We start from the raw sequence: 16,840 nt of genomic DNA, 5'->3' as shown, positions 1-16,840 counted from the left end.
ATAATCCAGCATTGGCACATACATGTGCATGATATAGATTTGGCCTCTTGGGCAGATATTTTGTTTGTTGTAAAGTAACTGCTGAGTCTGTGCACCGCAATCCAGGAGCAGGGAAACAACAATAGTTGTTTTGAAATGAGAAAGGCCACAGCCTGCTGTTGGTGAAACCCTGCATAACACCTCCATCCTGGGAAGTGTGCAATGAAAATGCCAACCAAGCACAAAACTTTATCTGCAGATGAGGGAGTCTGCTGACAGCTAGTTTGTGCTTTTTGCTGATGTTTAGCAAACGCTGCTGCTGGTAATGCGTGGAATATAATTAAATACTTTTATCTCTGACATTTCTTAAAAAGGAAATCATTGCAAATAATGTAAGTACTGTGTTTATTACTCTTAGGGCATCACAAATACCATATTATAGATATACAAACGCTACTAAGGTTGTGCTGTCAATCAATACCACATGTGCTCAAAAGCGATATGAGAAAAAGTAGCCCTGTTCTAATGGCAGAGGTCCTCAAACAGACACACATGACTCATTTTACTATTGTTTATATCATGGCTTTATTAGTTTTTAGCTGTCTGTGGGCAAGGCCTGTTTTTTCCAATACATACCATATAGTTATAGCGAGCTTGGAGTCCTACTGATGCTCATGACTGGATATCTGTGTTGTCGGTCTCACATCCCTACATCTGATTTCATGCCTTTCCTTTCCATTCTTGTTGCATTTGTCCCAAACAGGAGCATTTTGGTCTGGATGTTGTATTGATGATGTATTCCTTCCACTGCTAACATCAGCTCATGTTTCAGTGCCTGGGAGGTGTGGAAAGTGAGACCATCCTAGTATCGATGCCCGGACGGCTGGCGCAAGACGCCTCTTAGTTCCCATTCTGAATAGTTACCAAAATAAAGAGACGGGCGCTGGAAGCAGGAGTCACAAGAACAGGATTTATTACTCATGAGGAGAGCCTGTCATTTCGGACACGAAACACAGTGTCTTTCGGGAGGTGCTCTAACAAGTGAGCTGAAACGTCGTCTTTTATACCTTACAAAACACTTAGCATTACAATCGCGACATTGTGAAACACGGAAAAGACATCCCCATGATCCTCGTGTCAATCCTACCCCACATATGTTCACAATAGGGACCCTTGACCTGCTGATAAGAGGGGAGGGTAATCACGCAGCTGAGTGTTCCGTCAACTTTTAGGATGTGTGCGCCTGATCGTAGCCCAGGGGGTGGGATGGCCAGGATCAATAGTGGGTCCTTTGAAGAGGAGTGATTCCATACAATAAGCAGTAAACAGTATCTCCTGGCTTAGGCGATGACCTCAGACATGTGTGGACAGTCAATCGCGGAGGGAGGGTTTACTAACAGAGGGGGTATTCATGAAAGGAAAGGAGGTGCTGGTCAGGCGCGGCCGTGACTCCCAAGGACAGGGTCTTGCAGAAGAAGAAGGTTTATGACTTGCCCGTGTGAGGGAGAAGGGAGGGGGAACCAGGGTGTGCACAGGGACAGAGTCGCATAGAGAGAGAGAGGTCTTATGACTCATGCGTGAGAGAGCGGGGGTAGTCAGGTGCAGCTGGGGAGGGCTATGTCAGGTAAGGCGAAGGATGCCTCTTCAAGAGGGAATGGGGGGTTTGCGTGGGTCAAGCAGGAGGGTTGCCTTTCAGGGCAGGGTCGCGCAGAGGGAGTGGGTTTCATAGTCTATGCATGCGAGAGAGGGGGGGGGTTCAGATACGCGCAGAAGGGAAGCCGGTGATTCTAATGAGCAGGCAAAAAGGCCAGGGTGCCTAAAATGGCTGTCATGTATATATGGGTACGGGCCTTTACTGGCAGAGTGATGCGGTCAATATTTTACGGTATTCATGGTGCTTATAGGGAGAGGAGCGGGAAAAAAGGGGAAATGAACGCTGTTTATGTACATCAATTTCTCTAATTTCCACAGTCGCCCCTTTTTACATGACAGAGTTCATTTTTGTAATTGATGGGGGTACAAAAATAAACAGGCGTGGTTGAAGAATTAGCATTTGTCAATATTAACATTTGGCATATAATCATGGACAGTCGATGTGATGGGCAGAATGCAGCACATAGGAAATTGCATTTGTCGAGTTCCTAACATTCAAACGTACTACATAGCATAAATGTTTCTGACTTAAAAATGTGACCAATGAACATTTTGACCAAGTAGTTGAGGGCGGAATTCAGTTCAATACACAAGATCTCTTCGTCACAGTGCCTTTTTAGCAGTGAGCCATCACTGGTAGGCTCTAGTCCGCATCCTTTCGTTGGCGCTGTTGAGCACCGGCGGTGGAGCTATAGGTCCAGCTCGTATTCAACCTTTCGCGTTGCAGGGTGCGGTCTGTCCTCTGCTGTTAGACCACAGTCCTGTTCCCTAACCAGTCCTTTTAGTGGCGCCTTATGCTCGGCACCTATATTTCCGTGGCAACACCCTATTCCCACCTGAATGCCGTTCTTCCTTTTGGCGTGAAGTCACATGGAAAAGAGGGTGTATGTGGTATGTGATCATCGATAGGAGAGAGGGCGGAGTTGGGTCAGAGTTCCTGGGACACACAAAAGGGACCAAGGGAGCAAAGGATAACAAGCAGGCAGGCCCATCAATCGGGCCCAAAGAAGGGGGACGGAGACTCCAGGCACACGTGGGTTAGCAGACGGAGGGCTTCAGGGCGGCCCGTCATTTTTCATTTTCCACGTTTGAAATTGCCGTCTCGTCCCGTATCTTGTTGCTCTGCAGCTCCACCTTTGGTCGAGGTCACATGTGTCTCAAGATCTGCAGCCAGGCTGTACGTCACGTCCGACCCTTCTCCTCCGGTGATCGTAAATCTTTGAATAGGTACAAAACAAGCTTTTAGAGAACTGGCAGAAGAAGACATTTATGCATGTGAATTCCTCCCTCAATCCTACGCACGTGGGAGATACGCTCATCGGTCATAGTCAGAGGTCTATTACCAAGCAGTGCATATGTCGGCATTCCTACTGTGTTCATGCCAAGTGTATTCATCGTCTATTCATCACATAAATGGAGAGAAATAAGACTCCCATCAGCTGCGCATTTCATCAAATTCAACATTTCGGAACTTCCAGCGGAGACTTGCCTTTCAAACCTGAGCCTTTAACAGCCTAACATTTCCCTTCAAGGCTGGCTAACCTTTTTCAACCAGGGCGGGGGCGTTATCATCGAGAGTCAGGTAAAACAGTTTTTTTTGTTTTTTTTTTGAGGGACGACAGTTACTCATGGTCATCATGTTTATATCCGGGACAGCAGCTGGGGTCTATCAAATGGGGCGGGGATGCTTCGGGCGCTCGCGCTTGGGTGCAAAAGGGGGTGGGGCAATCTGGGCATTGGGGGTCGATCTAGACGTTGGCGTTCGTCTCTGATGAACAAAAAAATAAGGTGCCATTGACATACAGTTCCCCTATAAAATGCCAGATTGGGGGACCTTAGTCGTCTTACCTGTCCTTTCCTTCTCAGCCAATTCGAGTTCATTCATTTTGCAGAAAGGAGAGGTAGTAATATGGCGAGATACAATCATTTTAGTTTCTGTCAATTTCGCTGAACACCTTCGCGTTCACTAAGTATCCAATTAGACTGGTGCCACCGAGGCACAATTTTACCATAAAAAGGAAGAGGAAATAGGGAGACTCTCAGAGAGTGAGAGTCGTCCGCAATCTAAACGAGCCATTCGGTACACGTATGACATGTAGAGAGAGAGCGAGAGAGAGAGAGAGAAAGAGAGAGAAAGAGAGAGAGAGAGATAGGAAAAAGGGGGGGGGGGGAGAGAGATAGAGAAAGAGAGAGACGTGTACAAAAATAGGTCATTTAGTGCGTTCACAACACAGAACAGTAGGGGGTCAGGTAACGGAGAGACGCAAACAGAGGGAGGATATAAACCCCTATAGTACACACACACAAACTCAGACGAAGGAAGACAGTACATGTATTACATATGTACAAGACATTCACAACAAAACAGAAAACAATTGTTGGCCAACAAGATCTATTTTTATATCCTACGTATCTTTACTATCTTATTTACCTACGTGCTTAGCTCTTTTGACCTTTCCCTCCTTTTCCCTCTCGCTTGTTATTTCTGCGAGCGTTCTCAATTGTCAATACTTACACCTCGGTTAGTCGATCAGAAATTAACCTGGTCGCGCTATTTACCCATGGTTGGATCTTAAACCATTTTTCACTTTCTTCCTTTGGTGGGAAGTTCTTCAGGCTGAGGCAACGGCAAGTATTGATCGGGAGAACAGTCGGACAGCTTGGCTATATCTATAAGAGTGTGAGAAGGGGGCAGTACATTTTGAACATCAGCAACATTTCTAACTTCCCAGACGGGTGGTGCCTTGGTAACCCTTACCCATCACTTTTCTTCGTCCTTTCCCTATCTAGTCAAACGTCTAGTTACATTATCTAACGTGTTATTTTCGAGTCAATTTTCGTCATACAGTACCCGTCAAGTTTCTATGTCAGTCCATCCTCCCAGTCGCTATGTTCTAAGAAGGAACAGTCATGTTTTAAGTATACGTCTTTTTTTTTTTTTTAAACTTATCGTCATAAGGACTATGCTCATATTCCCTCCTTCCCTTTTCGTCGGTGGTTCGATCATCGCTCTCCCATACTTCAGCCGACGTTCCGACGCGACCTGCAGAAGGGAGGAGAAAGAAGGGGTGGGGGGCAGCATTCAAACCACATCAGCATGCAGTAGTCCGAAAGTGTTTTTACCTACCACATACTCGACCTATCTCCACGTAGTGCACTTCTTTACCATCTCGGCGTTTAAGCCCAGAGGGACCAGTAGTGTCAGATAGATAATCATTGACGATCTGCGTATCTACATGAGTTACTTGGTCGCGACCCCTTTTGGTTGTGTGCAAGGGTGGCGGTCAGGTGGCATTTCTGTGGTGTCGTTTTAAGGGCGTCTAAAACACTTTTCCGGCTGCCTGTGACACATAATGTAGCTGCTAAATATCGGGTCCTTTTTAACCTTCAGCCTTCATCATACTTATTCTTCGCTCACAGTAGTAACACATTCAAAACTCATTAATGCAACCGCTACAATTATACTTTCTTTTTCAAAATACCTTTAATAAAAAGTGTTGGTGTATAAATACGGGCCTACAACCCAGTGGACCGGCCACGGAGCAGACTGGAACTGTACATAAGAAGAACGAAGTTGGTGGCAGTTCATTGCATAAAGTGCGGCAGTGCAATAAAATCGTATCGAACTTTCCTACAGAGCAAGCATGATGCATGTCAAGAATTCACTTTTTCAATTAATTCATTAATTCATTATCCAAATGCTCACTCAGTGCCTAAATCACACCAATTCATTGCTCCCAATCATAATTAGTACCCACCCTAAATCAGTTAATTGTCCAAACACATGATCAATGTTCATCTTATATCGCTTTCTTTTCCAAGCACATACTCAATATCCTTCTTATCTACTTTCATTGTCCAAAAACTGCATACATATCCCGGGGCATCAAAAGCTGAGCAATCAGGGTGCAACAAGGTTTACTTAAAAAGTCTCATTTTGTGTCGGCGCCATTTTGGGCGAGGTCAGGCAAGTCCCAGTATAGTCAGATTGCCTCCACTGACTCGTAGTAGGACCAGAACCTTCCGTTGCTAGTTCAAAAGTTTTTCGCAATGTGGTAACAGTCTAACAAGATGGACCATCAGTCAAAGAGTGGGGAGGGCGGCAACAATTTTCCTACCGGGTCATTCTGGTGTTCCACCGGAACTGAACAAGTCTGTACCTTGGCTGTATTTTAGCCATTTCCAAACTGAGGCTGGCGCCGGCAGGAGTGCGTCGATGTCGCGGTTCCCAGTGAGGGGGACGGGGGCGCCCATGCGGAGGGGTCGGGGGGGCTCCCCGGCTCTCATAGAATCTTCAAAGTTGAGGAGAGAAGGCATGGGGGGTGTGCCCGTCCTGGGCAAAAGACCGCTTTTCGATGTGGACCCTCTTTAAGCAAGAGCGTTGGGGTGTCGCTGGAAGCCTCCACCTGGAGGGAGGTGGGGGAGGCTCGTTCGCGCCGCCTCCCCCTTCCAGCGACCCCGCGCCGTTCCTCGGCTCCACCGCTTCGGTATTGGCCGTGCCGGCTATTGAAGATGGGGTGGGGAGGTCAGTGGCTGAGGCAAGACATCCCCCCCCCGTGGCCTGCAGGGCAGAAGAGGAGGGGAGAAGGAGAGGTCATTACGATTTTTTGGGCCGTCCGCCCCACAGCCTCCCCTTCCGACTGCGGCCAGGCGAGCCCTGCATGCATCGAGGCCTCGCCTTCCGGATGGGCGTAACCGCGGACCTGTTGCACTTCGGGAGCTTCCGGAATGGGGGTAGGTACCTATTGATTTGTATCTATTTCATGTGACCGTTATTTGGGCGTGGTGGGCAATGAGGCAGACATGTTTGGGGCAGGAATAGGCAACGGAACCTAGCTACCTCGTGGCTGCCTTGGTGTCAAGCTTGTCTTCCCTCGCCATTTTTATGTTTCTTATTGCGGGTTATTTCTAACGTTTCTTATTTTATTTTTAGCGAAGTTGATAACTCATCAGTGGCCTACTGATTTCGCTCAACTCTTTTTCTTGTATTTTTATGCCATAACCTATTATAAGCTATAGCGACTAGTCCACACTTAATGAACATGTCCTTATTAGGTGTGCCCTCCAGTGGAGCTGGATGGTTCATCTCTAATAAGCGGTCCGGGCTAAACAGGCTACCAATCAGTGGGGAGAAGATAGGCATGACGGATTACAACGGGGACAAAAGTCTGCACTACCTATCTTATCACGGCGGGCAAAGACTAGACAGAATATTTCTATTCTCCGTTGTTTGCAGGCGGTGAATACCTCAAAAGAACCAATACCGAACACTTAATGTACGGTCAATCAAACAATCAGTGGGGAGAATAAGTAGGTACGACGTGTTAAAGGTTTGCGTTACCTACCTTTTCGCTACCTACAAAGAGAGACCTTGTTCTTCCCTGTTTGTAGACAGAGAATCTCCAGACAATAATCCACGAACAACAGTTCGGGAAACAGTGGGGGAGGAAGATAGGCACGACGGATTACAATGGGGACAAAAGTCTGCGTTACCTATCCTTCACTGTTTGCACAGAGAGAGCCTGTTGTTTCTCCGTTTGCAGACGGTGAATCTCCAGAGGTACCAACAAAAGAGTAATACTAGTATTATCCAAATCAAACAATCTTTTCACAATTTGTCGCATTTACGCGACCTTACCCGGACCGGACCGTGTGGGCAGTTCTTCGCCTTCCTCCTTCCAGCGCCCGATCGTTCTCTTACTCCATGATTTTACCGCAGCAGTCCTGTGGGATTCCAGTCAGGACAGTAGGTCACTCGAGAGAGGTCCGTTCAGAATTGGTGAAGTTCATTCAATCGGCAGCCGGACGAGGGCCCTCTCAAGGCAGGTATACTCCGATCATTTAGATGTTCACCTCATCGTCTGGATCTCTCTTACCGGACCTTATGTCACTGATGGGCCCCACACTGGGCGCCAATTGTGGAAAGTGAGACCATCCTAGTAACGATGCCCGTACGGCTGGCGCAAGACGCCTCTTAGTTCCCATTCTGAATAGTTACCAAAATAAAGAGACGGGGTCACAAGAACAGGATTTATTACTCATGAGGAGAGCCTGTCATTTCGGACACGAAACACAGTGTCTTTCGGGAGGTGCTCTAACAAGTGAGCTGAAACGTCGTCTTTTATACCTTACAAAACACTTAGCATTACAATCGCGACATTGTGAAACACGGAAAAGACATCCCCATGATCCTCGTGTCAATCCTACCCCACATATGTTCACAATAGGGACCCTTGACCTGCTGATAAGAGGGGAGGGTAATCACGCAGCTGAGTGTTCCGTCAACTTTTAGGATGTGTGCGCCTGATCGTAGCCCAGGGGGTGGGGTGGCCAGGATCAATAGTGGGTCCTTTGAAGAGGAGTGATTCCATACAATAAGCAGTAAACAGTATCTCCTGGCTTAGGCGATGACCTCAGACATGTGTGGACAGTCAATCGCGGAGGGAGGGTTTACTAACAGAGGGGGTATTCATGAAAGGAAAGGAGGTGCTGGTCAGGCGCGGCCGTGACTCCCAAGGACAAGGTCTTGCAGAAGAAGAAGGTTTATGACTTGCCCGTGTGAGGGAGAAGGGAGGGGGAACCAGGGTGTGCACAGGGACAGAGTCGCATAGAGAGAGAGAGGTCTTATGACTCATGCGTGAGAGAGCGGGGGTAGTCAGGTGCAGCTGGGGAGGGCTATGTCAGCTAAGGCGAAGGATGCCTCTTCAAGAGGGAATGGGGGGTTTGCGTGGGTCAAGCAGGAGGGTTGCCTTTCAGGGCAGGGTCGCGCAGAGGGAGTGGGTTTCATAGTCTATGCATGCGAGAGAGGGGGGGGGGTTCCGATACGCGCAGAAGGGAAGCCGGTGATTCTAATGAGCAGGCAAAAAGGCCAGGGTGCCTAAAATGGCTGTCATGTATATATGGGTACGGGCCTTTACTGGCAGAGTGATGCGGTCAATATTTTACGGTATTCATGGTGCTTATAGGGAGAGGAGCGGGAAAAAAGGGGAAATGAACGCTGTTTATGTACATCAATTTCTCTAATTTCCACAGAGGGTCTATTTAGGTATCTCTCTTGGTCCCACCTACCTCTTCCTTCTAAACTAAAACCCCTTATCCCATCCTCCACCAAGTGTCCTATTTCTCTCAGAGCTTCGGTTGTCTGACCATGGCCGCTTGCCTGTAGCACATGAGCAAGCGGAGAAATGTGGCTTAATGGTTAGAGCGGCAGACCCTGATGCAGAGGTCTAGCCCGGGACTAGGGTTCAATTCCCCGCCTCGGCGGGTCTTGGGCTCAAAATTCCTTGGACCTGATAATTCTCGCCTCGTGCCTATTCCAATCATAGAGTCCCACTATGCAACTCTGGGCAATAGCTTGCTTCATCTCCACAACGGCCCCCACAACGCTAAGGATGCCTGGCCTCCACCTTGGGGGTGCCCAGGAGTGGACGCCTCACAGTGAAAGCCAGGATGGGTTCCACAGCGGTATTCGTACAAGTGCCTTGAGACCCTTGCGGGTGAGTAGTACGCTATACAAGTATCAATAAAAAAAATTTTTTTTACATGTGCGGCAGGCATCTCTGATTGTGGGTTTGTTTTATTTTTCACAAATTCCATTCAAAGATAGGCCCTGCAGAAGCGTGTGCATTCACAGTGACTATCTTTTTAAAACAAAACAAAATGCTTTCAAAGATGGCTGCTATGGACCTTCAAAGAGAAATATATAAAGGGTTCATTCACATGATCCCTGCCCATAGGTAGTCTATTAGGAAGAAGCGTTGCAGGTCTAAATTTGTACCCGCTGAAAGTTTTAAACAAGTGGCAACATCCAATGTCTTCTTATGAAACCCTTACAGAAAATCGGACAATTTAAGAACGATTTTAAGAATTTGGAGAAGGTGCTAAAATGTATTATCTGGCTATGTTCAAAGGAATGAACAGTCACAAAATGCATCATTTTTCAGCCTGAAAGCTCAAAAGAATTGATGGATCCTTTGAAGCAGAGCATGTTCTGTCTGTGGGGAGATGTTAAGTAGAATCTGAAATCAAGACCTGAGATTTATAACAGTTGAGATTAAGGAAGGAGTTTGAAAGTCGTTTTAAGGCGTGCCAGGGCCCCTCACCTTCCATGGGGCTCTTGGGAAAGTGAACATTTTCTCTATCTTACTCATGTCTATTTCTCTCTCTCTCAACTTGTAACTTATAATTCAATATTGTTTGGAATCACAGGGCTTTAATTAGCAGGAAATGAGTAACAGAATTCACAGGGGGTCCAAACATGGCCGCCGGGCATCCTTAAGATGACACAGGGGGTTCTGGAAACTGTTGTATGTTAAGTCAGAGAGGCGGGAAGTTTACAATGGGAAACAAGTAGCTAGGAGAAGCTGCAGAAATATTCGCACAATATGGCAATCCAGCACAAGATGCAAACAAAAAAAGGAATAAGACATAAAACAACAGCACAATTAAGAGAAAAAAGATAAATAAAGCAATGCAAACTAGACTTGGTGTCCTGTAATTGAACATATAGCGCTTATGTATCTAAGTTAATGACTGGTGGGTATAAACTTTTCTTAAACAAGATCCTGCCTCATTAGAGAATACCAACACTATGTAAAAGCCGGTCAGTAGGGTACACTATGTATTTTGATATACCTGACCTGTGGTAATGCCCTGTTGATTTATTAGAATTTGCTCTCTGAATGAGACAGGAGTGTGCACTTTGCAAAGTCCTCAGAAACCTGACCCTCGGCGTGGGGTTACTGGGTCCTGTGTCCATGCACTTTGATTTAGGAGACTTCCTTTTAGTAATAAACTGCAAAATTGCTCCCCCTTCTTGTTTGTTTTTCAAGTAACTAAACACAGCATTAAACTATAATCATATTGTGTTTCAAAGAATACCATCCTGCGGTCAGATGTCAAAACAGCACATTCTGCGGGGGTCCCCAGAGGCTCCAGAGACAGGGAAGGCAGTATTGGTGGAGAATTGGCATTTCCACTGAAAAATCTCGTCTTTCCTTCGAGGAACTCTTGTAAGTGAAACCTTCACCCGGGGTGCAGGGTTCCCCCTTCCTGACTTGCCGTCCGATTTACAGCACACCGTGAAAACAAATCACAGCTATCCAAGCCCAGGGTGCCTGCTGAAAATACAATTAACCGAAGACCCTCGCAAGCAACATACTCAGGGCTACTGCAACCATGCAACGTATTATGAATATACTCGACACAAAACATATCAGTGCATTGCTGTGCTGTGAGAGGAAGGCATCATTACCAGTTGCTGGTTAGTTTGAGAGGCAATGACCTCACAACCCTGCCAGTTGAATCAACCAGGAATTTTGGTTGCTCGGTGGATAACCAGTTGCTTCATGCAAAATTACCCAAGCTCCCACTACCTGCTTGGAATCGCTCAAAATACTGAGGACAATTCTCCCGCTTGTGCCAGAAGCTTTTTGGAACATAGGGAGGCTGGACTGCGGGAACTCCCAACATCTAGGAATCCGTGACTACTTAATTTTCCAGCTACAAGCAGTACACAATTCTGCAGTGAAACTACTACTGAACCCTCCTCCTCTCACCATTACTAAGAAGCCCAAATAGCTCAATTTACTTACTGTTACAAAAAGAGACATCTTTATATCTATATGCCTGGTCCATAAAGCCATTCATAAAAGGGGGCCATTGTACATGAAGCCAAAATGTTGTGTTTATATTCCTTGACGCAGCCTCGGTTCAGCCTCAAATTCTGCGCTCCCCTCTTGTAGTGGAAAAAGGAAATCCCATTACAAATAAGGAATAATAAGTCAATACCAGATTCTGAGGACCGGCTTAGCATGGGCTCACTGAGACTAGCCACAGATCATTAGGCTGCAGCAGGGGCGGATTGGCAAGGCGGGCATTCGGGAATGGGCCGAAGGGCCGGTGCCTCAGTGCCCTCTGTGGGCCGTTTTTTTTCTCCCCTGTCCCAGTCCACAGAGAGTGGACTAGGAAAGGGGAGGAAAAAAACGGCCCACAGAGTGCACGGAGACAGACAGAGAAAAGGAAAGCAGCCTCGCTGTGCGGCCAGACAGCGATTGTCAGCTGTGGGCTCTCCTTCACCCCTGCCCTGCCAAGCAATCAAGCTGAAGCTGGGCTGGGGAGGGGTGATTGTTTGCAAGAATCGGCCTCCCTGGGGGGCAAGTGTTTCTCAGGCCTTTGAGCCATTTTCACCTCGGCCTCCCTGGGGCCCAGCCAGGGCCGGACTGGGAACCAGAACCGGCCCTGGCAAAGTGCTCGGCCGCCCCCCCCCTCCCCCTCCGGGAGGAGAGGGGAGGGGGGAGAGGTGCGACCGCGCTCTATGCAGGGCCGGTTTTTGGCCGTTTTTGTTACAGGGCCGTTTTTGCAGCATAACGGCCCTGTAACAAAAACGGCCCCAGGGGCCCAAAACCGGCCCCCAACCATGCAGCCCACCGGGGAATTGCCCGGTGCCCTCAACGGCCAGTCCGGGCCTGGGCCCAGCAGCCCAGAAACGGTGTTAGTCTTAACACCTCGCCCACAGCCCTTCACATTCAGGGCATAGTGGACGAGGAAGAATGGGTCTTGCTGTGGGGGCCAGGTGATGTTTGGAATTTTTTAATTTTATTTATTTATTTATGCGATTTTATATAGCGCAGACTTTACCCGAAGGTGTCAGAGCGCTTCACACAAGGAACAGCAATAATACATGAGGAGAAAAATTACAAGTGGACAAATTACAAAAGCAAACGTTAAGTTACATGAATCAAAAGTGACAATAGTGAGCAACCAAAATACATGAGGTAGCAATCGGTACATTACAGGATGAAAAAGTGATATGTGTGCAGGTTACAAAAGCGTACAAAGTACAAGTAGAGGTATAATACTGCAATAAATGGCAGACACTCCAGCACAAGAACAAACGTTACGAAGGCAATGGTGGCACTTGTGCAAGCATCTAAAGCAAACAAAAAGTGAGAGGTAGCACACAGTGTGATACCAGAGAAAAGTGATGTGTGCAAGTTACAAAAGGGTACCATACACAGGTACAAGGGTAATACTACAGTAAATGGTAAACACTCAAACTGCCAGAACACACTGGGAAGGCACTTCCCATGCACCAGCTTCACCTCAGCCCCCCCCCCTGGCTACCTGGCTACCTTGGATGACCCAGAAAGCTGTGTTTTGTGCTCCCCTGCCAGGACATTTTCGCGAGGCCTGGAGGGCTGATTAATTTACTAATTGCAGGGGCCTTACCTGTTCATGTGCTCCTGAGCTGAAGGTCTGGGGAGGGCTAAGTAGGTTAGTAATAGCAGGGGCTTTGCTGCTTTTCAGGTGCTCCTGTGCTGGAGGGCTGGAATAATTTTGTGACAGAAAGGGACCTTGCTATTTTTTTTAGTTGCTCAGCATGTAGGCCATTGTCACCTTGGCCCTGTGTCATGTGCAAGAACAGTATCCTCCCACTTTCATTCCTTGTTTGTGCAAATAGTGTTTCACGAAAGGGCACGCCCCTTGAATGTGGGCCACGCCCCTTAAATATGGGCCACGCCTCTTGAGTGTGGGCCACTTTTTTCGTCAGTGCCCGGGCCGAATTGTGATCCCAATCCGACCCTGGGCTGCAGCCTTGTAGAGGAGCGGGAGGAGCTGTGGTTGTTTTATGGTGGTTGCAAGGTGTATGGGAGTCCAACCATGATTTGATCAAGGAAGTTATCCATGTTATGTGCCAATAATGGTTGTAAAAGAATGGGGTACTGTTGGAGGAGGGTGAAATCCTACTCAATTAGAAACCACCATCCTTGTCAGGGAGAGGCACAAGGAAACCCCCAATTGACTTGTACTCAACCCTCAGCCAGCTTGGCACAGAACAGTCAGGCTTAGCTACGAGGCAATGTGTAAAGTGTTTATGCCACACTTCAAACAGTAATAAAGTGAAAACACAACACAGGAAAAATCCACACCAATTTAGAAAAAATGAGTACATTTTAATAAATAAAACAAGACCAAAACAACAAAATCACTTGAACAGCAGATATGCAGTTCTAAAGAGATCAGTGAATACGGGGGCATATTACCAAGGGCCCTTATCGCCATTTTAGCGGAACTTTTTCCCGCTAAAGCGGCGATAATTTTATCTCCCAATTACCAAGCTGAAAACAGTCGCTAACATCGCTATCGCCTATGATCAACACAGGCGTAGCGTTGGAAATATTCGCGCTAAGCGTGAATATCTCCAAAAGCTAACTCCTGCCCTGACCAGTTCTTAGCCATGTTATCCAATGGGAGGTGGATAACATGGCTAAGAGCATTGTCAAGCTAAAGCGTGAATATCGCTGTATTGACAGCGATATTCACGCACTTTGCCCGATTTTTATCGCTTTTGAGATAAACCTTGCTAATAGCAAGTTATATCAGCGATAAAAACAGGTGAAGGGCGTCGATAAAAATATTACCGCTAACCCTACTTAGCGATAAATATCGCTGAAGGTTGGTAATATGCCCCATAGTGCCAAAACGTGCAAAGTGGAAACTGTGGATATTGAGATCTGGTTGCGCTAGACTCAAACAAAGTCACAAGTTTAGGCCGACCATGATGGAGGGCGGGTCAACTACAGGGACTCAGCTAGGCCCCTTGATTAAGAGTATCTTAAATCCTGGTTGTGAAGGTTTGCTGAGTACCGCGTCGAAGATGTGTTGCGCAGCTGAGGTGATGCGTTGGTTCTGAGGAGCGCCGAGGCTGCGGTGCGAGATCCAGTCTCCTCGTTGTCGAGGATCTCATTGACAAAGCCTTGCGATACGAGGGACTGCATCGGGGATGTGTCGCGCAGCGGAAGTTCCGATGAGCCCTGCAATATGAATTGTGAAAGTACAATTTATCTGGAAAGAAATGAACAGTCAATACACAGTCATGGAAATAATAAAGGGCAACGTTTATTGCTCAAGCTGCAGCGGAAACACCCACATGCAGGGACCAACTGGCAAGTGTTTCATTTTACTAAGGTTACGTCGAGTCTTATGTAGGTGAGGTCACTCATAGAAATACATGTAATGAGCTAAATCATCTACTTTCTTGCATCTGCAAGGCCACTCTTAACAAGAACTTAAAAGAATCAGTTTCAATAATCAAACTTTTTGGCAGTAAATTTGTGGCCAGTAACTAATTATTTTGGTAGTTTCGAGACCAATGGCCCATAATCATGCATAGCTAATATAAGGCAGCTTTTACTTGCCTGTCCTTGCATTCTTTCAGTTTGTGCAAGGGAGTGGGAAGTTCTTTCAGTTGAGTGGGCATACCCTACCCCGTGCACTTGCACTCTGTTAACTGTGTGCAAAAGTGGAAAATCACAGGTTTCTGCTTAAACGAACAGATTGGGAAAACAACCCCAAGCAGATAATGAATGAAGAGTCAGTCACAAAGAGTTCAAACACATGATTCACCTATACTTTTAACTCTCTTATCTTTGTCTCCAAGGTCCTAGTTAAAGCAAGATCACCATTTCTATGAAAAGCTTCAAGTTGAAGCTGAGCCCACACGTGGCACACATACAATGCTCTACCAGGTGAGCATTTCTCAAAAAACTTGCAGATTGCAAAAACACTCCTCAAGCAGACATAACATGGTGGACTAACTACAAAATGGTTAAATGAAGGTTCATATATATTTTATGCCTTGACAAACCACGTTTTGATCCTTCGTTCAAACATCAGGCATACTGCTACTCTGTCTATATCTATTTTACACAGTTCTTAAATGACCGCATCTTGCATTATCATTGCATTGGCAATGATAATGCTAACTGGTTTGGGCTGTATGGAGACAGAAAGAGGAGCAGGAGCTCATCCAGGCAGGAAGACACTGTACACAGCAGCAGAATAGTAATAGCCCCCCTTTCACTAATATTATCCATTTAAGAATGGTCCATCCGGGGCGTGGCTTAGCGCCAGACGCGGTTGGCGGCTCTGATGTGAGCGCTCCGCATAAGCCGAGGGATTCACCCTCTTCCACCTGTGCCGGCTGATTTCCGGGAGAAGTACTTCAAGTCGGAACATGGTAGGAGTACTTTGACTCCAGCGGTGGCGCATTTCAACTTCTTGTGCGCTTAATTTCGGCAACTGCTAGCGCTCGCGGCTCCCTGTCAGCCGCGACCGCCATTTTGTTTCTTCTTCGCGCGTTTCAAGCGCCAATTCCCATGACAATGCTGCCTTTACCCGCTGCTCCAGGCCTACGCACATGCTCATGGTGAACTCATTTTTTCATATTTCAAAGTGTCAGTGCTTTTACCCTGCCTGCATCGCTCTGCATAAGCACTGTTTTTGATTCTTTCGACTTCGGCAGCCATTTTGTCTCTTTCGCTGTTTTCAACATAATGCTCCTCTCTCTTCTTGCTGCCAGCGCCTCCTCATGACTGTTTACATTTTTTTTTGGGCTGCCCTCATTTGCACAAGCTGGAGTTTACTTGTTGGATTCTTTCTTTTTTCTTTTAACGCATGTTGGCATTTTGCTTTTCATGTTATGGACATTTTGCGCTCTCCTTACTAAAATAGAGGCTTCCAGACTGATGCAAATGGATATTATTATGTGTCCTCATGTGCACCTTTGTTGCTTCTAAGTGACTGTGAAGTAGTCTCCATCGGACCTCTTTGTTTTGACGCGCTTCTGTTGTTTATTCCTCCTCCATTCCTCTATTGACTCTTGCAGACAGGGAATATTCTAGGTTCCAGTCTCTCAATTCCTTCTTTTTGCTGGTGGCCTCATCATATGGAGAGAGGCGCAACTGGTTGTGTTTCCAAAACCCCACGACGTGTTTTCATCAAGAATTCCAAGGTCTTCTCTGCACTCGCACATCTGGAAGCGTCTCAGGAACTTGCCTCCCAAATGTCGCAATCCAACACAGAGCGTCCTGTTCAACCCTCAGGGAAAGCTACGTCGAAACGCCTCAAAAAAGACCCTCCATCACCGTCAGGCTCAACTTCACCTGTATCCATGGAGCTATTGTTGGAGGAGATACGTGCTCTTCGACCTTTCATGGAGGAAACCAAATCTAAGTTGCAGGTTTTAACTGATAACTGATCACAGATGGATGCGAGAGTGACGACTGTGGAACACTCCATATCTTCTCTTCAGGAATCATCCTCTAAGGTGACGCACATGCAATCGCAGATTTCTTCCCTCCAGAAGCAGGTCGAGGAGCTTGAGAATCGAAATCGACGCAACAACCTCCGTATCTACGGCCTGGCA

The sequence above is a fragment of the Lissotriton vulgaris genome, chromosome 3_2 (genome assembly GCF_964263255.1).
Source record: "Lissotriton vulgaris chromosome 3_2, aLisVul1.2, whole genome shotgun sequence".
Taxonomy (NCBI): domain Eukaryota; kingdom Metazoa; phylum Chordata; class Amphibia; order Caudata; family Salamandridae; genus Lissotriton; species Lissotriton vulgaris.
This window is presented reverse-complemented; position numbering follows the sequence as displayed.